Source organism: Triticum urartu, chromosome 7A (assembly GCF_056163025.1).
Source record: "Triticum urartu cultivar PI428250 chromosome 7A, HENAU_Tu73, whole genome shotgun sequence".
NCBI lineage: Eukaryota > Viridiplantae > Streptophyta > Magnoliopsida > Poales > Poaceae > Triticum > Triticum urartu.
Genome location: NC_141879.1, coordinates 3,861,838 through 3,884,489, shown reverse-complemented (window position 1 = coordinate 3,884,489; position 22,652 = coordinate 3,861,838). Strand labels below are relative to the sequence as shown.

Below are 22,652 nucleotides of genomic sequence, written 5' to 3'. Positions count from 1 at the left end.
GTAGGATATCTTTCCAACAGACACATGATACGATATGGGATCTATCATATGTTTGTTTCCAGCTTATTCTGCAAGCCAAATCCTTTGTTTTTGTTTTGTGGTATTCGAGTTGCTTCAATGCCAAGTGTTGATTCCATACCTTATTCTAAGTGGTGATCTCATGTTTCTATGGGAGTGTTAATCCTTCTTGGTCATCAAGAGTGTCATCCCAATTCTATTTCCAACCGGTGCGTTTCTCTTCGAGATGATCCCATCATTCTCCCCATCCGCAAGATCAATTCTAAGTTTTCTCAATGGTGTTTATTCCATCTGCCCCAAGTTGCCTTTGTTTTTCCCACCCTCCCATCCTTTTATTCAAGGACTCATATATCTTAATCAAGCATCCATTTTATTGCTGTGCAGCCTCTTCATTATTTTGCTTCAATGTTCTTATCCGGTGATTCTCATGAAGATGCTAAAGGAAGCTTCGAGTTTATCATTCTTTGTTCTCTTATCTTCCCCGGTGGTTTCAATGCGATGTTTCGATGTTGATCATACCCTTTTCCTCGTTTCAAATGTTTTCTCATGCCGGTGCACCTCTTAATCATCCAACTCTTGCTATTCATGTTTATCTGGAGTGTTGAAGATATCCCAGAAGATTCAAGATTCTATTCGTAATCCTTTCAAGCTATTTCGAGGTTGTTATCTCATTCAAGCCATTTAATTCAACCAGCACAATCTCTCTTGTCAAGCAATCATTTCAATGGTGGTTCTTTTGAGTGGGCCCTAACCCACATGTCTTTTTCCAGGATCTTACCTGACTGTTCTAATTCTTTCCGGAGTTATTCTCAAATTCATTGCTAAGTTTGATGTAAGAATGAATTACCATCAGTCAAATGTCTTTCTCCAAGATCTTTCAAATTCTTTTCATCGTCCGTTCAATCTTTCTATTTATCATCCCGGAGTATCTCAACAATTCATGGTGATGTTTCTCATCGTCATCAACAGATTTTGAAGACCGAGCAAGAGATTTCTTCTAAAAATCTTGCTCCCTTCTCGTGAAGATTCATGGTTCTAGCTTCATGCCATCCTCTCATAATTGTTTGCGATTGTGAGAATTCTTTTCATTCTCCGGAGCCCATCATCTCAGAATTATTCATTCCAGCTTTCAGCTCTTGTTCCCCAAATCTTACCGGTGCATTGTTCAAATATCCTCTATTCAGTTCATGATCTCTTCATTCACTTGTATCTAAATTCTGTCAAGTATCTTTATTCGTTTTCCAATTCTTCTCGGTGAATTGTGCCTTTGCTACTTTCATTTCCAATTCTTACGGTGGTTCGTTCAAGATTTCACTTTCTTGGTTATCATATCAATTAATTCGTTCTTTCCAAATCCTACCAGCGGATCGTTGAAGACCTTCTCAAATTGCGCTATTCCTCGCTTTAATCCTTCAAGAAGAATAAGTAGTATGCCAAATCCGTTGCTTGTCATCAATTTAAATTGGTGAAGGATACGCATAATGTAATTCTTATTATTGTTTCATCCAAGTGGTCTAGTTTCTTCTTTCCAAAGTTGTTCATCATGTCATTATTCTTGGTTCGAGATGCTTCATCTTTTGTTTCCGGAGTTCCAAGTGTTCCGCATTATCTCGTCGCGAAGCTCCATCTAAATCATTGCAAGGCTTCACCTTGTGTTTCCAACTTCTCTTTCTTTTTATCATCCTTTTATTACCGGAGTTCTTAATGGAGTTTCTTCATGGTGGTTCATCAAGGATTTAATTCATTCTCGAAGTGTTCTCAAGATTCTTGTTGGAGGAGCTCAAATATTCTTCTTCCTGCATTCCAAAGTGCAATTCATTCTACCTTATCATTTGAGGTGGTGTTATGTCATTCTTGACAATTTGAGTTCGCGTTTCATGATTCACATGTTGTCAAGAATGAGATATTTTAAATCCACCAATCTCTTCTTTGGATTTATCTTGTGTCATGTTTCACCTAAAGCCTTCCCTAAGGAAAGTTTCTATTATGGTGCTCATCAATGATCCAAGTTTTCCCCTATCCTCTTGGTGAAAGAAAATTTTCATCTCTTCGTTGATCTCAAGAAAGCAATTGTTTCCGTATGTGGCAGGATTTCACCTCAAGTTTTGAGATGTTTTTCCATAAGCCCACTACAAGCTTTTCGTTTCGTTGTTGGTTTTCCAACAACTCCGTTATAACCTTTCTTGGAAGGGTGCTTCCAAGATCATTTGTGGCAGAAGTTGGCATATTCATCTCCATTCTTTTATTCCAATGATCTATCTTCTATTCTTTCGTTCCGAAGGCATTGTGATATTGCTCTCTTCATTCATCATCTTGAATTGTGAGGATCGTGTTCTTCTCGTGCTTATCCTTTTAACTGGAGTGTTGTGTTATCTATTCAAGCTCTCTCATCTTATCAAGTTTATCCTCTCCTTTCAACCGGAGTGCTGTTTGGAATCATTTTTACCCCTTGAATCATTCTTCTAATTGTTTTGGAGGCAGTGTGTTGTTGATTTCGTCAAGGATCATCCAATCTTCCCAAGTTCATGATTCTAATTCCTTCCATTTTCAGTCGGAATGTTGTCCGAATTATTTCATTCTTATTCCTTCTCTATCTGGTTTTAACCGGAGTGGTTTCAATGTCTATCTTGTCACTTAAGCTCTTCTTTCTTGCCGTATTCCTTGTTCCTTGTCCAACGGAGTGTTTTCATTTCGTTCATCTCCATGGTATACTTTCTTTCAATTTTGCCAACCGCTCTAGGTTCGTTGGTTTCACTCTTTTGTCAAAGAAGCAACTTTGTTTTACCTCTTCCTCTTCCGCTTCTCTACATTGCCATCCTTAGATCTCGGGACGAAATCCTCTTGTAGTGGTGGAGTGTTGTAACGCCCCAAGACTGGCACTCCAGATGCCTTCCATGTTTTGCGTGTCAGTTGTGTTAATTATTTGTTTGTTGCATTCATCATCGCATCATTCGCATTGCATCGCATGTTTTCATAAAACTTGTATCCGTTGATAGTTGCCGCTTCTTCCTCGCCACTGTTGACCTTTCTCAGACGTCTTTTATTGCCCGACCCTTTGACCCTCTCTACACAGTACTCAAACCCCTCGCGGGCGTCCGAAAGCTTCTTCGGACCGACCTGCTCAGTCATCACCATTGGATCCCGATCATCTCCGAACATCTATAAAACATCTCCGTTTTCTTATTTAGACTCCCTATCTATTTATTTCTCGACCGACCGATTAAGATCGGAAGGACCAAATGCCCATACCCAAAAATCCACTTGCTATATATAAGACCATCACCTAGCAAATCATCCCAACCCTAATTTCTAGGAGGTTTGTCCCCATCGTCGCCGCCGCCCGGTCTCGATCCACCTCGGGATCCCCTTCTCCTTGTTTTCCTCCACCCACCAACAGGAGCCCGAGCTCCGTCTCCCCAGCCCCGAGCACTCGATCAACCTCGTCGGTGCCTCCTCCTCCAAATCCGATCGGGAGAGGAGCTCCCGATCTGAAGCTTCCTTGCGCCCGCGGTCCAGCGCGCCCGTGCACAAGGCCTCGCCTCTTCCTCCTCTGCCCGACGCCTACCGTCCCTGCCATGGATTTGGAGCTTGCCTCCTCGCGCCCATCCTCGCCTGATTCTGCAGAAACCTCGCCGGAGACCAGCGCCGCTCCACCTCTTCCCCAACGCCGGATCTCCTCCCCCGCACCTCGTTCTCCCCTTCCTCTCTCTGCCTTCTTTCTCTTCCCTATTCTCAAACTCTCTCCCTGTCCTGTTTTGAACAGGGAAACAAAGGAGGCGCCATGGCCTGAGCTCGGCCTCGAGGTCCCGTCGCCGTCTTCTGCAGCTGCTGCTCGGCTGCCTTGCCCTCTGGTAGCCGGCACCCCTCGCCGGTGAGGCCCTGCCGCTGCGCGCCCCTTTCTCTGTCTCTCTTTTGGCCGCTCTGACCTCCCCTGCTCTCCCTCCTTTCTCTTCGAACAGAAGCAGGAGCATCCCGCCGCGCCATGAAGCTCGATGCCCGCCGCCGGTCATGTTCCTCGCCAGGAACCGCGACCTCCGTCTCCACCCGTTTCCCTGTCGGCTGCCGGGGAACTCAGCACTGCTGCCTCCCCTGCGCTGCTTCTCGTGCCCGAGCTCATCAAGTCCGGCCGTCGGAGATCCCTCGCATCAAGCTGCTGCCGCTTCGATCTCGCGCCACTGCGCCTTCGCCAAGCCCCGCCATCGCGCCCTGCTTCCTCTGCTTTGAGCAGACGAACAAGATGCAGGCTCGTCCCCACCGAGCGCCCCTCTCGTTGACTAAGTCGTGCGAGAGGGCTGGATTGCCTACGCACGTGGGCCGGCCGCGCTGCTTCCCTGCCGGCCCAGCCGCTTCCTCACCGACCTGGGCTTGGCCCATGGTGAGAGCCCAGCCCAGCACCCAGCTATTCAGCCCGTAATGTTTTTTTTCCTGGCCAGCGATTTTAGCATTTATCCTGAGATAACAGATTTACAGAAAAACCCTCAACATTCATGCAATTAATAACTCATGAACCGTGCATCATATTAAAAAGTTTTATACATGTAAAATGCTTAGAATTCTTTCTAGTTTCATATTATGCCACTTTCATCCATGTTTGAAATGCTTAAATTGTTGTTTGTTTAAATTTGCATATATGCCATGTTAAAATGTTTTATTTCATGACTAAATAACCATAACTTGGAATTTAATGAACTTTACATGTAAATGGGGTAGAAAAAATGCATAGATTAACATGGTGCACTTTTTTTTACTGTTCGATAACAATAAAATATGTTTAGAGCAGAACAGTAGCTAATTCAAAAATTGGACATGGGGATTTTCCGAAATTGTTGTTTGTTGTTCTGGCCTCATTTAAACTTGCCTAGATATGTAGTTTTGATATGCTTCACCCCTTGCCATGTTTAATAACAGTTAATATGGTGGGGTACATAAACGAGAGAGAACTAAATATTTGATATGGTGTTTCATCAATATGCAACCCGTTGCATATTGAGCTCCTCTTAATTTGTAGTATTGTTTGTGCACTTTGCCATGCCATGCCTCATTAAACAGGACATGCATCATACTTGATTGTGCAGCATGCCATGTTGATGTGATGGTTGTTTACCATGGTATTTGCTTCTTTCCGGTTTGCTTCTCTCGTTAGCTTCGGTTTCGTTCCAGAGTTGTGAGGATTAGTTCGACTATGTCTGTTTGTCTTCTTCATGGATTCGGTCTTCTTCCTTGCGGGATTTCAGGCAAGATGACCATACCCTCGAAATCACTTCTATCTTTGCTTGCTAGTTGTTCGCTCTTTTGCTATGCCGCGCTACCTACCACTTGCTATATCATGCCTCCCATATTGCCATGTCAAGCCTCTAACCATCCTTCCTAGCAAACCATTGTTTGGCTAAGTTACCGCTTTTGCTCAGCCCTTCTTATAGCGTTGCTAGTTGCAGGTGAAGACGAAGTTGGTTCCATGTTGGAACATGGATATTTTGGGATATCACAATATCTCTTATTTAATTAATGCATCTATATAATTGGTAAAGGGTGGAAGGCTCGGCCTTATGCCTGGTGTTTTGTTCCACATTTGCCGCCCTAGTTTCTGTCATACCAGTGTTATGTTCCTTGATTTTGCGTTCCTTACGTGGTTGGGTGTTATGGGAACCCCTTGACAGTTCGCTTTGAATAAAACTCCTCCAGCAAGGCCCAACCTTGGTTTTACCATTTGCCTACCTAAGCCATTTTCCCTTGGGTTCCGCGGACTCAAGGGTCATCTTTATTTTAAACCCCCGGGCCAGTGCTCCTCTGAGTGTTGGTCCAATCTGTCAGCCGCTGGTGGCCACCAGGGGCAACTCTGGGCTGGCCTATCGGAAGTTTGGACAATCCGGTGTGCCCTGAAAACGAGATATGTGCAGCTCCTATCGGGATTTGTCGGCACATTTGGGCGGCTTTGCTGGTCTTGTTTTACCATTGTCGAAATGTCTTGTAACCGGGATTCCGAGTCTAACCGGGTCTTCCTAGGAGAAGGAATATCCTTCGTTGACCGTGAGAGCTTATGATGGGCTAAGTTGGGACACCCCTACAGGGTTTTGAACTTTCGAAAGCCGTGCGAGCGAGCATGTGGCAGATGGTAATGTGTTAATGTCTGGTTGTAGAGAACTTGACACTTGACTTCAATAAAAATGCATCAACCACGTGTGTAGCCGTGATGGTCTCTTTTCGGCGGAGTCCATGAAGTGAACACGGTTCTTGTGTTATGGTTGTGCGTAAGTAGTTTTAGGATCACTTCTTGATCACTTCTAGCTTCACGACCGTTGCGTTGCTTCTCTTCTCGCTCTTATTTGCGTATGTTAGCCACCATATTTGCTTAGTGCTTGCTCCAGCTCCACCACATTACCCCTTTCCTACCCATAAGCTTAAATAGTCTTGATCTCGTGGGTGTGAGATTGCTGAGTCCTCGTGACTCACAAATACTACCAAAACAGTTGCAGGTGCCAAGGATACCAATGTAGGCGACGCAACCGAGCTCAAGTACGAGTTCGATGGAGACCTTGGTCGTTATTATGTTTCGTTTCCAGATGATCAGTAGTGGTGCCCAGTTGGGGACGATCGGGATCTAGCAGTTGGGTTATCTTCTTTTTCTTTTGGTTGTCCGTAGTCGGACTATGTGTGTACTCTGAATGATGTATGTTTAATCTGTGTATTGTGTGAAGTGGCGATTGTAAGCCAACTCTTTATCCCATTCTTGTTCATTACATGGGATTGTGTGAAGATGACCCTTCTTGCGACAAAACCTACAATGCGGTTATGCCTCTTAGTCGTGCCTCGACACGTGAGAGATATAGCCGCATCGTGGGTGTTACAACTACCACCATCCATCAGCACTTTAGTCAGTCGAGTGCCTTCAACAACTGGGTTGACCACCAATGCTTGCCTCCCAGGGGTGGCTATACGTGCTGGGTGGTCAGACTGGTCGAATGTAATGGCAGTCTGTGACCACTTCAGATAACTGGATGTTGCCGGAGCAACCATATTCACTTCTTTGTTTATAACTTTCAATCGACTTTTGCTTTCAACATCAGCAAAAATCATCAGAGTGCAATTGACGTTGGGGAAACCATCATCTTCTTCTTCTTCTTTATCCTCACCCTTGTCCGACTCCTTTTCCTTCTCCTTGGGTTGTTTCTCTCAGAACTGTTGAATCAGGAGCCGACATTGTCGAGTGGTGTGTTTGGGGTAAATCAGGTTACCCTCCTCATCTTTCTTGGTATGAATGTGACAGGGTAAATCCAACACATCATTTCCATCTTGATCTTTCACTTTCTTGGGATTCCACGGTCCTTTGGGCTTTCCCTTAAACTTTCCTTGAGTCACGGCTAAGGCTTCACCAGGAGCAGCTAGCTCGGCCTTGCGCTTCTGCTTCCGACTGGAGTTCCCTCCTCCGTTTTCATGGGCGACTGTTTTGTGCTTGCCACTCCGGAGCCGATCCTCCTCTTCACCATTGGCATACTTGGTGGCAATTTCCATCATCCGACTTAGAGACATATCTCCAGTCCGACCGAACTTCAGATTCAATTCTCGATACTTGACGCCTTCCTTGAAGGCACAAACTGCCTGGTGATCTGACACATTCTCCACCGTGTGGTGCAACGTGATCCATCTATGGATATAATCTCTCAAGGTTTCATTCGGTTTCTGCACACAAGACTACAACTCTGTTAACCCTGCTGGTCATTTGCATGTACCTTCAAAGGTCCTAACAAACACTCGGGCGAGTTCCTCCCAACTATATATGCTGCCCAGTGCCAACTGATTCAACCATGCTCTGGCCGAGCCTTCCAACATCAAAGGAAGGTGCTTCATGGCCACTTCATCATTGCCACCACCGATCTGCACTGCCACTCGGTAGTCCTCGAGCCAAGTGTCAGGCTTGGACTCACCAGTGAAGTTGCTGACTCCAGTCGCCAATCTGAAGTTGGGAGGAATCACTACTGCCCTGATGGCTCTAATGAAACACTCGGGACCTGAAACGTGCACTCTCCTGCCGGTCGGGTGATATCTGTCATGGCCTTCTCTGTGTGCTCTGTTCCTGTCAACCAGACCTTGAACGAGAATAGATCTCGCATCAAAGCCCGGCTCCCTGGGGTCGACTGGAATCCTTCGCCCACCACTGTGGGGGCGTCTGTCATCGTGCTGCCGAGGCGCGTATGACCCACTCCGTGGGGGAGGAGTGGGCACTCAACGACGATCGTCGTGGCCGAGTTGGTGATCATACCGATCACGGTTTCTGTACTGATCTCGTCGGTCTCCACGTTCCTCATGCCCCGGGGGCGATCTTGGGCTGTGAGCCGACTGGACTGTGTCTGCTACAACGGATCTGGTATGGATCCTATTCCGTGACTGAGATACTGTTGTGTTTTGTTCTCTCACTGCCCGGAGTAAAGCCCTGATCTGCATCAAACCTCTGCCAGCTTCTAACTGGGAGGGCTGAATCGACTCCACTATTCAGGCTGCACCTGTGAGATTCTGAATCGGAGTTCGGTATACCTGAGTTGGAGGCGGAAAAAGTTGTCGTCGACTGGATTCAGGAATCCGCTGTCGAGCACGCTCGTCGAGTGCGTGCTGGAGATTCTCCAGTCGAGTGCGCTCAGCCAAGTTGGCCAGGCGCGCCTCCTCCAAGGCCCGGGCCTCAGGAGTTTCTCCAACGATGGGCGTGTGGAGTGCATCCACGTTGCGGCGACAAAGTTCTTCCCTCTGTTGCGAAGAGAGGGGCTCGGGGCGGTACTCCTTGTGATCGTGCGACCGATCGTCGCCCCATCGCCGCCGCCATTGTTGCGGTAGAAACCAGGCGGGCTACGCGGTCCATCGACCATCCAGACTTCGGCCGCAGGATCGCCGCTGCCGCACTCGGATGCGGTCTTGACGGAGCCAATCGAACAGGCCGTAGAGAGTTTTGTCGGGCTCACTCGCCGCGACTTGTGGGGTGGCCGACTGGCGGGCCACCGCGTGCCTGACCCACCGCTGGAGCCGGGATCGACCGGAACGCTTGCGCCGGTGTACAGCAGGGAGCGAGGATGCCATAGGAGTCGACCGATACTGAGTCGACGGCTGACGAAGGAGAACGCCGCGGACGCATGCGCGGAAGTGCGTCGCCCCGTGGACGGGGAGCGCGTCGACATCGAGCGGAGCCTCCTGGAGCCAGACGGAGTCGTCGGCGACGAAAACGAGCGCACCGAGACGGACCTCGCGGCCCTCAGCCATTCCTCCGCTGGAAACCATGATGATGGCAATCGGAAAAATCACAACTTCACCAAAAGTCGCTAAGACACCTGCCCCACGGTGGGCGCCAACTGTCGTGGTACTAAGTCTGACAGTAGATTAGGGGGTAGGTATGAAGAGGCAAGATCCTAGCTATGATGTGTTGTTGACAAGAGTTTTACGAGTTCAGGCCCTTCTCAGAGGAAGTAACAGCCCTACGTCTCGGATGCCCTGAGGCGGTCGACTGGATTATATGAGTGTGGTATTACCGGGGTGCGAACCCTTGTGCCAGTGGAGGGGGGTGGCTTATATAGAGTGCGCCAGGACCCCAGCCCGCCCACGTTACAAGGAGTTCAATGTACATAAAGAGAGAGAACGTTATAGGTAACGTCTACAATAAAGTGCTATTAGTGATCGTTAAGTATATGGGTAAACGCCCGACCGTTGCTGCGCGGAGTGGCTTTAGGTCTTCTGCACGTCGAGTGGTTTAGTCGTCGAGTGACTTAAATAAGGAGGGGTCTCCGAGTGAATGATAAGTCGAGTGGATTGCACTCGAAACCTTTGTTGGGCCCTCTCTATTTACTCTTGAACTTCTTTGCTTTTAGGACAAGGGCCTTAGGTAGGACGTATAGGTCAAGGTTATTACCCTACCCCAGGTCTATGTCCTCATCAGGGCCAGGTGCTATGATTGATGTTCTGCTCCCCAAAAGGACTAATGCCATTCGCGCTTACACCAAACCATATGTTCCTTGCGTCAGCTGCAAAGTCTCCACTGCAACCCATCAGCGGGTGCTCTCAACTCTCCGTCTTTCTTACAGTCTTCTTTGTGCCATCGCATCAACTTGGCATGCTCTTTGTTTTTGAACAGACGTTTCAGCCGTGGTATTATAGGAGCATACCACATCACCTTGGCAGGAACCCTCTTCCTGGGGCGCTCGCCCTCAACATCACCAGGGTCATCTCGTCTGATCTTATACCGCAATGCACCACATACCTCGTAATCACCGCGGTACAGGATGCAGTCATTAGGGCATACATGTATCTTCTGCACCTCTAATCCTAGAGGGCCGAGAACCTTCTTTGCTCCGTACGTACTGTCAGGCATTTCGTTATCCTTTGGAAGCTTCTTCATCATTGTTTTCAGTAGCTGCTCAAATCCCTTGACAGATACACCATTCTCGGCCTTCCATTCCAGCATTTCCAGTGTGGTACCGAGCTTTTTTTTGCCATCTTCGCAATTTGGGTACAACGGATTTTTGGGATCCTCTAACATGCGATCGAACTTCAACTTCTCCTTTTCAGTCTGGCATTCTCTCTGTGCATCAACAATGATCTGGCGAAGATCATCATCAGGCACAGCCTCTGGTTCCTCTTGATCTTCAGCTTCCCCCATTGCAGCATCACCTTATTCAGGGGGCACATAGTTTTCATCATACTCTTCTTTTTTGTTGTCTTCCATCATAACCCATGTTTCTTCATGCTTGGTCCAAACAGTATAGTGTGGCATGAAACCCTTCTCAAGCAGGTGGACGTGAAGGGTTTTCGACGAAGAGTAAAACTTCGCATTCCCACAGATAGGGCATGGACAACACATAAAAACCATTATGCTTGTTTGCCTTAGCCACTTCGAGAAAATTACGCACGCCCTTAATGTACTCGGAGGTGCGTCTATTACCGTACATCCATTGTCGGTTCATCTGGGTGCATTACATATAATTAAGTGTGTCAAAAACCATTACAGAACATCATGAATAGAGAAGTGACCAAATTAATAGAAGTTCATCATCACATTAAAACCAAAGTACTGTAATGATCAAATGTTATTACTGGAAAAATAAATACATAAAGTTCATACATAGTTCTCATAGAACAACATATAGCTCTCTAGCTAGAGCATCTAATTAAAACATACACTGAGATTATCGCAACTAAGGTAACAGTTGATCCAGTAGTATAATGATACCAAGCCTCATTATCAATGGCATATTTTCTTATCTTTCTAATCTTCAGGCGCATTGCATCCAACTTGATCTTGTGATCATCGATGACATCGGCAACATACAACTCCAGTTTCATCTTCACTTCTTCAATTCTTTTCAGTTTTTCTTTCAAATACTCGTTTTTCTTTTTCAACTAAATTTAAATTCTCGACAAGAAGTTCTATGTCGGTTCGAATTTCCGATTCACATACCTCCTAGATAAAAACATCTATGTCACGTTGGTCGGCATAATTGTCATAAACACTAAATGAAACAAATAGTTATAAAAGATAATATACCACATCCGAATCATAGACAGGACGACGGCCGACGGGGGTGGATACCAAAACCATCGCTCTTTATAATAACAAACAATAGTATAATTAATAAAACTAGCAAAGTGGCCCGCTCGATGCGCGGGCTAGAACTTTAGAAACTTTAATAATGAATCTTGAACTCCATATAAACATACACAAATGGTTAAAGAGCAATCAACGAATGCATACCTATCAACCTCTTTACAAACACCATTAATATTGTCATAAATATTTTCAACATATTTATGTTTCCAAACGTGTTTTCAATATATATCTTGTCATGGCGATGCTTGATAACACTTAACTGTTTGTGGTTGAATTGTCTTGACCATGTGAGGAAAGATCGGTAGTTGGATGGAACAAACACAAAAAAATGTGTACTCATCAATTTTTTTCAATTTATATCTTCTCATCGTGATGCTGATAGCATTTATTTATTTGTTTGTGGTTGAATAAGTCCGTGCATAGGTTATGTGATGGTTTCAGTGCACACCATCCAATCATTTTGTTTTTGTCGATCAAGACCAGATCTAGCACTATATTCCTATAAGTAGTTAAGATTTTCTTTACTATTCATCCATTTCCTTTGCTTTATCCTGAGTAATACAATCAATGATTAAATCCTTCTGTTCGTGTGCTTGTAGGGGAAAGACCATCTTTTGTATTGAAATAATCAGAATTAGAATTACAGTCCTATATTAATATTATTTATTGTTCAATTATGGTGCTAGATTTAATATGCCTTTGTAAGTCATAGAGACAATGTTCTATGGAGGACATATATATGGAAGCTACTTCATAAAAATTTAGTGCAGAAATGGAAAATATGTAATAGTAAAATAACAACAATACTATAGAAGAATGAAAATACCATGAGAGGTAATTTAATTAGAAGCATGCACAAGCATATTCAATGTAGGCAGAATGACGCGAACATTTGCGCAAACTGATGCTTAATTTGACCCTAGGTAAAATTTTGAACAGAGGTCAAATGGTAAGTACAAACACATTATAACAATCTATAAATTGTATGTATATATGGTAAGAATGCTAAAAACGTGTCAAATTCTAACTAAAGAGCTATATAAATTATATAAATTGTAACTACAGTCATGTTAATATCCCCTCAAAATCATGATGAACATTTTGAAGTTGTATAGCACTTTCAAACCTTCTACAATTTTCTGATATTTTTTTAGGAAGCATAGCTCCTGGAATTCGTCATCATTATGCACTGCAACTGATCTATACATTTGGATGCAGCAACATTACAGGCTTATCGCATGTCTCTACATAATGTGAATAACATTATGAACAATTGTGGGAATTGTCTAAAGCAGGTTTTGCATAGGAAGTGAAGGGAATAGGAAAGTCGAGCCATTCTTATACTGATATGATTCCGCTTTTTCAAAATTGACGAAACTACCAATAATGAAGACAATTATATGATCTACCACTTGGATTGTTTGCATTCACTGGTAACATAGGAAACTCACACATTACTTTGAACTTCTATACTTAACACTAAAGTAGTGAATATCATGTTCTGATGTAGGAATTACAGTAAAATTAATCGTGTTAAGGTAACTCCAGTAGAATGAAGGTAATCCTGCCATAACTAAACAATCTACAATCACATCATCACCTTAACTGGTAGCTAAAAAGGACACATATACTGTCCACTTAACCATATGCTCGTTATAATGGCCTGATTTATCCTTATATCATAAAATCTACACAAAGCAATTGGTCATTAATACATGAAATTTTATTCACTTCTTCTACATCGATTCTTGGAAATAGTAAATTATCCCGGTATAATTCTTTCCATATAATGTGTGAAAACTACATGGGAATTATGAGGTAGTTAGAGGGTTAGTGCAGGCGAACAAACAGGAGGTCACCGTGGATTGTCTATAGTCAACCCTGTCAGAAAATATCCGTATTAGTTCCTTAATTAACCTCGTCGTCGGTGCCGCTTCCTCGTTCCAATCACCAGTGTATCCCCGCGTACTTCGTGTCAACATGTTCGTTTTTTGAGCCCTATTAATTTCTCAAGGTGCAATACATACAGGTGCAAAGCTAGCCAAGAGAAACATCAATTTATGTCTCCAGCAGCTTGTGGCCTGTTGTGATAGCGAAAGGTTATCACGATGTTTAGGAGAGAGCTGCTCAGAGAAACGACCAGTCACGTATGGAGTCTATGGCAAGCTGCACATGTAGTGTCTACGGCAAGCTGCACACGTAATTCTCAACCTAGCTGATCTCTGCGTCCATGTCATGGTCGAACTGCAAGCCAGGAACTACAGTACGCACGACTCATGATGTACGCAGTACGCACTGATGTGAGCTGCTAGGCTGCTACTTTCATGTTCTTTTAGTGAGGTGCGAGCTGATTGTGCGTTGGTTGATCTTCATCCGTCCAGATGCAAACTCTGCCTATTGGCTTGCCTTCCCAATCACGCAGAAAAGAAAAATACTCTACAGTCTCTACTCCAATCAGGCCTATTGCAAAAAATAATTTCTCCAGTCCAATCAAGACTCCAATCATGTATTGCATCGATCAGTCAGCAGCTTCATGCAAGGTAAACGGAGACACGCCCTTACAACTATATCTGGCATGCATGTCCGTTACATCGGGCAAGATGACTTCTGCTTTCACATATACCAGGTGATCGAGCAAGGTTATGAATATAAAGTCAATATGTGAGGAAGCTTCATATCGAATGAACCTGGCTCCTGCCGACAGCAAACCATTGGTATATCTTGTAGCAAGCCGCCATGTGCTGGAGCGTCTTCATGTCCGACAGGGTCGCCGGCTGATTTTCATGGGCACCAAATTTTGTAGATTAGGGGCGAGATTAGTTTCCAATTTTCATCGTCGGCTTCTACGTTGTTACCAATAAAACAAACTTAGAGGCCACCTCTAGCAGGTCCCCATACATGACCTTCCTCCATGACAATTTCTCGCCGGTCCTCTACCTGAGCAGCAAACATATTCCTTTTTGATTCTGGTTGAGATCCCATGATGAAGGCCTTGCTAGGAAGCAGATAGTGGATGACCCTAAACAATTTGGAAAAGAAGTCTGAGTATATTACCTCAGTTGCAGCGGATTGGCTTTGTGTACGTGTTGGATTGGCGCTCTTCCTTATGGCTAGGACGTACGGGCCACGGCCTCTTCCTTATGGTTAGGACGTATGTTGCCGAGGGCAAGAGCATGGCTGTGGAGAAGGGCGGCGGCAATCCTAATCATCCTAATTTTTTCTGTTTTCTTTTTTTTCGTAAGGTTGCCCCTGTATTCTTTTTCTTTTTAATAGGGTTTCTATATACTGCCTTAGCTTGGGCGTGGTGGACAGGAGGAAATTGATTGGCTAGTGGTCGGATGTTTATAACCTTTATAATGGCAATGGTGGGTAATATGTTTATAACCTTTATAATGGCAATGGTGGGTAATTTTTTCACTTAATTCTAATCTAATGGCTATATAATTTCAGTCAAGAAAATAAACGGTTGGATGTTTCTGTTTTTTGTGGTAATTTCTAGATTATTTTCTTTTTTTTTGGTGAACCCATCAAATACTTTTTATATATAATAGATATCTCTATGGACTAATGGTTGTCTTGAGTTATATTTGAAGGATTTGTCCATAGGATTTTCTTGAAGTCCATGTGTTGGTTTTAAGGAGTTTATGAGATGACCAAAGTGGTATTCTAGGATCTATCCAAAGATTGGTCATGATGGAGTTGAGCTTATTGCAAGTATGTCTTAAAGAACAAGAAGATTGTGTGAACATTCATGTTTACCTTCAAGACATCATCTTTATATGATACAAGGTTGATCAATACTAAGTCAAAGAGTGGATCAAGTTGATCAACACACAAAGCGTACAAGATGTACCAAGCGGGATCAAGTGATCTCATGGTATGCTAAGCATTGTCCATTGCGCTTTGTGTACTAACCCGGGTTCTATGTGAGAGTTCCTTCTGGGGTTAGGTTTGGCTCCATGGCGTGCATCAAAAGGAAGATATCGTACAACCCATGGAGGATGGCATCAAGTGGTGATCGTCATCAAGATTGCAGTGTGGAAGTTCAAGTGGAGCATCACGAAGAGATCATGCTTGAAGCTTGCCGTCCATTGTGGTGACAATGGACTTGTGAAGATGTGCCGAAGGGTGGCTCACCCATAGTGGAGTATGGGGGAGCAATCTACTAGTCTTCATCGAGCAGGCGCAATTAAGAAAGGTGGTCCATATTGAGGAGGTCAAGTCCGTCATCATCTAGCTCAAGTGGACTATGCACAAGGCAAAGGTTTGCCCTTGATAGGTTTTCTATTTTACCGGTCTCATGATGGTAGTTGGGAGACCGGGTTATAGGATCAATAGCCGTACTATCAAGGGGGGCTCTCGAATGAGTAGCTTGATCGTATCCTTTGTTGAGAGCTCAAACCATTGCATTCCTGCATCATCTTTCTTGGTTCTTGTTTGGCCTTTGCTTTGAGACTCCTTGAGCTTTTGGTCACCTTCATGACAAGTTCAATTTCATCGAAAACCGATTTCGGTTGCTTCTTCTATTGTGTTTTCGGTGTTGGAGGTTTTACCGGTCTTATTCGAGGTAGGGTTCTCACCATTTTCTTATGGGCCTTTTCACATTTGCTTCTTATTGTTATTTCTATCAATATTGTGTTAGACCATGTCATTAGCTTTCCAACAAACTTGGTTTTGTTAAATTCGGAGTCCGTTTGTAGAAGTTGTGGTAGTTTTGGTGTCCTGAAAAGGCTGCAGCGGTACTACCGCGGCTACTACCGCTTGAGAGGGGATGTAATTTTTTACTTCCGCTCCAAGAGCGGTACTACCACTCCAGAGCGGTACTACCGCGGCTACTACCGCAGCTACTGCCGCTCCAGACCAAAATCTCGTATTAAGTCCAGCGGTGGTAGGCACGGATGTATTTTTTAGTACCGCTCGCAGGCAGTAGTACCGCTACCCTTTGCGGTAGTACCGCTACCCCTAGTGGTAGTACCTCTCCCCTGAGCAGTAGTTCCGCTCTGTGCGGGCTGTGAGCATAACGGTTGGATTTTTCCCCACCTATAAAAGGGGGTCTTCTTCCCCATTGAACCTTATCCTTTGAGCTCGTGTTGTTCCCCCATTGTTGACCTTCTTTGAGCTTGCTATCTCTCAATCCCTCCATGGATTCTTGCTAGTTTTTGGGAGAAAAGAGAGAGGAGATCTAGATCCACATTTCCACCAATCACTTTCTCCTCTATGTGAGGGGAACCCCTTGGATCTAGATCTTGGAGTTCTTCGTGTTCTCTTCTTCGTTCTTCCTCTCACTTTCCTCCTAGCATTAGTTGCTTTGGTGGGATTTGGGAGAGAAGGACTTGGGCACTCCGTGTGTCCTTGCCATTGCATTTGGTGCATCGGTTCGAGTTCTCCACGGTGATACGTGGAAGTGAAGTTTGAGAAGCTTATTACTCTTGGGTGTTTGGGCACCCTAGAGCTTGTTCCTCTTGGGTGCCTTGGCGCCCTAGACGGTTGGTGGTGCGTGGAGCTCAATCATTGTGGTGTAAAGCTCCGGGCAAGCGTCGGGGTCTCCAATTAGGTTGTGGAGGTCGCCCCGAGCAATTTGACGGGTACCGGTGACCGCCCCCAAGGATTGCCAAAGTGTACGGGTTTGGTGACCGCCCCCAAGAGTTGCCATTTGTACGGGTACCGGTGACCGCCCTCAAGGGTCCCTTAGTGGAATCACGACATCTTGCATTGTGTGAGGGCGTGAGGAGATTACGGTGGCCTTAGTGGCATCTTGGGGAGCATTGTGCCTCCACACCACTCCGAACAGAGATTAGCATCCGCAAGGGTGTGAACTTGGGGATACATTGTCGTCTCCGCGTGCCTCGGTTATCTCTTACCCCGAGTCCTTTACTTATGCACTTTACTTTGTGATAGCCATATTATTTCTTGTTATACATCTTGCTATCACATAGTTGTTTATCTTGCTTAGCATAAGTTGTTGGTGCACATAGGTGAGCCTATTGTTTTAGGTTTTGTGCTTGACAAATTAAATGTTAGTTTTATTCCGCATTTGTTCAAGCCTAAACCGTAATTCTTTTAAAGCGCCTATTCACCCCCCTCCTCTAGGCGACATCCACGATCTTTCACCGATGTGCCAAGCTATTGGTCCCGGTTGGAGGCTCCAACCGGGATGAAAGGGTACCTTTGGTTCTTGTTGGTGCCACCAACCTGGACCAATGCAACCCTTTGGTCCCGGTTCGTGCCACCAACCGGGACCAAAGGTCAATTTCCAACAGCCCAAAGGGCGGGAAGTAGATGCCTTTGGTCCCGGTTGGTGGCACGAACCGGGAGCAAAGGGGGGTATTGGTCCCGGTTTGTGCCACGAACCGGGACCAATGCTTCTTTGTGTGTAAGAAGCACTTGTGAAATTTCATAGTTTTCATCACCACTTCACCCCATACGACGCCAAACTCCTCGACGCCACCAGGCTATCCTGACGCCATCCGCCGCCCATGCCGTCGCCGTCGCCGCGCCCCTGCGTCGTTGTCTCCGTTGTCATCGCCGTCGTTGTCCATGAGCCCACAACACTGCCCCGCCCCCAAGCCCACACCCCCTCCATGTGCCCGATCGCACCCCTGCCCCGGCACGCCCCCGCCATCACCATCGACGTCGCCGGCGCCCTCGCCGTCCCCGCCGTCGTCGTCGCCCTCGCCCTCGTCAGCCACCCCCGCTGTGAGCCGCCGCCGCCACACCGGCTCTCTGTTCTTTATATATAAGTTCATCTTTTTAATATGAAGAATTAATGTTTGACTTTTGATCATATGTCAAAGTTTGACTTTTGACATAGATTTATCAGGAATGCCCCCATTATGTATGTGCACAAGTTGATCCAATTTTTTTCTGACCTCATCTATATATATATATATATATATATATATATATATATATATATATATATATTCTTCTATATGTCACGTTGTCTGTCCAAGTATTGAAGAAATCCATGGCTTCATCATTAGCCGGAAGTAACAGGCGTATGATGCTTCGAAGCCCTTCGAAGTTGTTTTGGAATGGAGTTCCGGATAGAATAATTCGCTTTTTGGTACGAATTTCAGCAAAGGCCTTCCAAATAGCGATATTCGGAAGGCTTTTGTTGAACTTCATACCAAAAAACTAATTATCCTATCCGGAACTCCGTTCCAAAATAATTTTGGAGAGCTTCATACCATTATGCGGCTGTTACTTTCGGCTAATGATGAAGCCATGCTTTTCTTGAATACTTTGACACTAGACAACGTGACATATAGAAGGGTAGATGAGATCAGCAAAAACCATTTTTTGCACATCTAGAATGGCGCCATTTTGTTAAATCCGTTAAAGGTTAAGAGAATCCCTTGTTCGACATTCATGAGAGAGGCGGTCCTGACATCGGACATTCATGAGAGAGGTGGTCCGGTCCGGTCGCCGGACATGTCATGTGGTACTTTTTTTTGTTCATATAAAACCCTAGAAGCGTTGCCGAGGCCACCCCAAACCCTAGAAGCGTCGAGGACACCCAAATTTACTAAGTTAAAAGAGCGTTGTCGAGGCCACTAATTAATATTCCTTGTTGTGATTAGCTAGCTAGGTCTATGTTTGCCACTAATATATCCATCTCTTATGTTTGCTATTAAATGTCATGTTGTAATATTTGTAGAAACTATGGATCAAAGAGACTTAGCACAAGAAGAGTTGTTGGGGGACATAATCCGCGACGGACGTGATGTGTCGTTTCTCAACGACACCGATGGTCTGCAAGGAGAGGATGAAGCCTCCGGTGATCGAACAATGGAGGAGGAAAGACATGATCATGATGTCTCCGGTGATCGAATGCAGGTGGAAGAAGGAGACCGTAATGACGGCTCCGGTGACCGAATGGAGGAGGGAGTTGTTGCAAAGTCCTCTGGATCAAGCAAAACTTCGGTAACGAGACGAGGCCCGAAGAAAAGATTGCTCTAGTGTGACGCTCCCGATTCAATCGTACACTAATCATGCACGCAATGTGTACGATCAAGATCAGGGACTCACGGGAAGATATCACAACACAACTCTAAAACATAAATAAGTCATACAAGCATCATAATACAAGCCAGGGGCCTCGAGGGCTCGAATACAAGTGCTCGATCATAGACGAGTCAGCGGAAGCAACAATATCTGAGTACAGACATAAGTTAAACAAGTTGCCATAAGATGGCTAGCACAAACTGGGATACAGATCGAAAGAGGCGCAGGCCTCCTGCCTGGGATCCTCCTAACTACTTCTGGTCGTCGTCAGCGGGTTGCACGTAGTAGTAGGCACCTCCAGTGTAGTAGGAGTCGTCGACGGTGGCGTCTGGATCCTGGGCTCCAACATCTGGTTGTGACAACCAGGTAGAAGGGATAGGGGGAAAGAAGGAGAAAGCAACCGTGAGTACTCATCCAAAGTACTCGCAAGCAAGGAGCTACACTACATATGCATGCGTATATGTGTAAAGGGCCATATCGGTGGACTGAACTGTAGAATGCCAGAATAAGAGGGGGATAGCTAATCCTATCGAAGACTACGCTTCTGGCAGACTCCGTCTTGCAGCATGTAGAAGAAAGTAGACTGAAGTCCTCCAAGTAGCATCGCATAGCATAATCCTACCCGGCGATCCCCTCCTCGTTGCCCTGTTAGAGAGCGACCACCGGGTTGTATCTGGCACTTGGAAGGGTATGTTTTATTAAGTATCCGGTTCTAGTTGTCATAAGGTCAAGGTACAACTCCAAGTCGTCCTGTTACCGAAGATCACGGCTATTCGAATAGATAAACTTCCCTGCAGGGGTGCACCACATTACCCGACACGCTCGATCCCATTTGGCCGGACACACTTTCCTGGCTCATGCCCGGCCGCGGAAGATCAACACGTCGCAGCCCCACCTAGGCACAACAGAGAGGTCAGCACGCCGGTCTAAACCTAAGCGCATAGGGGTCTGGGCCCATCGCCCTTAGCACACCTGCACGTTGCGAACGCGGCCGGAAGCAGAACTAGCCCCCTTAATACAAGAGCAGGCTTACGTTCCAATTCGGCGTGCGCCGCTCAGTTGCTGACGTCACGAAGTGCTTCGGCTGATACCACGACGTCGATTGCCCATATCTTGTCCCACGTGGCGGTTAGTGCGTATAAGGTAAACGACCCAACTCAGATCAAATACCAAGATCTCGTTAAGCGTGTTAAGTATCCGCGAACGCCGAACAGGGCCAGGCCCACCTCTCTCCTAGGTGGTCTCAACCTGCCCTGTCGCTCCGCCACAAAGATCCACTCGCGGGTACTCCTACGAGCCGACCCGTCTTTAGTCACCACATGTATCATGTATAAAGTATATAGTATATACCCGTGATCACCTCCCGAGTGATCACGGCCCGATAGCATAGCATGGCATACAGACAAGAGTGTAGGGCCATAGATGGAATACTAGCATCCTATACTAGGCATGTAGGATTGCAGGTAAAGGTAACAACAGTACTAGCAAGGACAAGCTATGCATCAGGATAGGATAACGGAAAGCAGTAACATGTTACACTACTCTAATGCAAGCAGTAGAGAGTAGAGTAGGCGATATCTGGTGATCAAGGGGGGGCTTGCCTGGTTGCTCTGGCAAGAGAGAGGGGTCATCAACACCGTAGTCGTACTGGGTAGCAGCGGCGTCGGTCTCGGTGTCTAGCGAGAGAAGAGGGGGAAGAAACAATGAATATAATGCAAACAGATGCATAGCGATGCATGACATGACAAGTATCGGTGCTAGGGGTGCCCTAACGCGGTATGAGGTGATACCGGTGACGGGGAAAAACATCCGGAAAGTATCCCTGGTGTTTCGCGTTTTCGGGCAGAGGAGCCGGAGGGGGAAAGTTGCGAGTTGGATATGTTAGGTATGCATGGCGGACGAACGGGCTGCGTATCCGGGTTCGTCTCGTCGTTCTGAGCAACTTTCATGTTGAAAATAATTTAATCCTAGTTACGGATTAAAAGATATGATTTTCTAAAGATTTTATTAATTTCTGGAATGTAATTAATTATTTAAATTAATTCGAAAATGGATTTATGACATCAGCATGATGTCATGCTGACGTCAGCAGTCAACAGGGTTGACTGGTCAACCTGACCAGTGGGTCCCACTGGTCAGTGACACATTTTAATTAGACATATTGATTAACCAAATTAGTATTATTTAGGGGGTGGGCCCCACTATCATTGACTACTTAACTAACTAATTAACAGATCAGGTTAATTAGGTAACTAATGTGCAATTAGTTTAATTAGTTGCTTAATTTAATTAATCAAAATTAATAAAGTTAATTATTTCTCTAATTAATTAATTAATTAATTATTTTATTATTATTAATTTTGTTTCTTTTTTTTAACGTTCTAAGGGCGTGGGCCCCATTTGGCAGTGAACGGGTGGCTTAACAGGCGCGGGTGGGGCGCCCGTCGGGGTAGACCCGGTCGACGGCCATGGCCACGGCGGGGCGAGGCTGGGGCCAGCGGAGGCCGGAGATGGGCGATGCGGGGCGAGGCCCGGCGAGCGGTGGCCGGCGCGGGGCGGCCATCGGACCGAGCGACAGGAGGTCGGGGCGCCATGGCTGGCAGCGGACGAGGCCAACGCGAGCGGGCGCGCAAGGTGCGGCGCAAGGAGGTGCAGGCGAGGCCGGTCGGCACGCGGGGTTACGCTGGCGGCGCTGGCTGGGCGAGTGCGGCAGCGGGACGAAGCGAGGCGGCGCGCACGACTGCAAGAGGAGCCACAGGCAGTAGCGCAGCCGCAAGCAGCAGGCAGCAGGAGCATCAGCTACGGGAGCAGGGGCAGGAGCAGCATGCGGGCACGCACGCAGACACAGCGAAGGCGAGCTTGCGCGGCAGCAGTAGAGTAGTAGGGGGCGGCGGAGACGAGCGCGGCGGCGGGGCTCACCGCGGGGTGTAGGGATCGGGGCAATGGGCGTGGGGAGGTTCGGGGAGGTCCGTTGTGGAGGAGGACGGGGACGACGTCGGCGTGGAGGAGGCAGGCCGGCGATGGAGCGCTCCGGGCGCCGACGTCG

The 22,652-nt window shown here is 46.2% G+C and overlaps 1 non-coding gene across 1 annotated transcript; it reads left to right on the top strand.

Annotated features, from left to right (window-relative positions):
• Positions 1 to 3,334: 3,334 nt before the first annotated feature.
• Positions 3,335 to 16,123, top strand: LOC125522470 (uncharacterized). Its single transcript, XR_007289772.2, has 3 exons — positions 3,335 to 3,889; positions 3,978 to 4,393; positions 5,162 to 16,123. It is a non-coding gene; the product is annotated as an uncharacterized LOC125522470 (transcript).
• Positions 16,124 to 22,652: the final 6,529 nt, after the last annotated feature.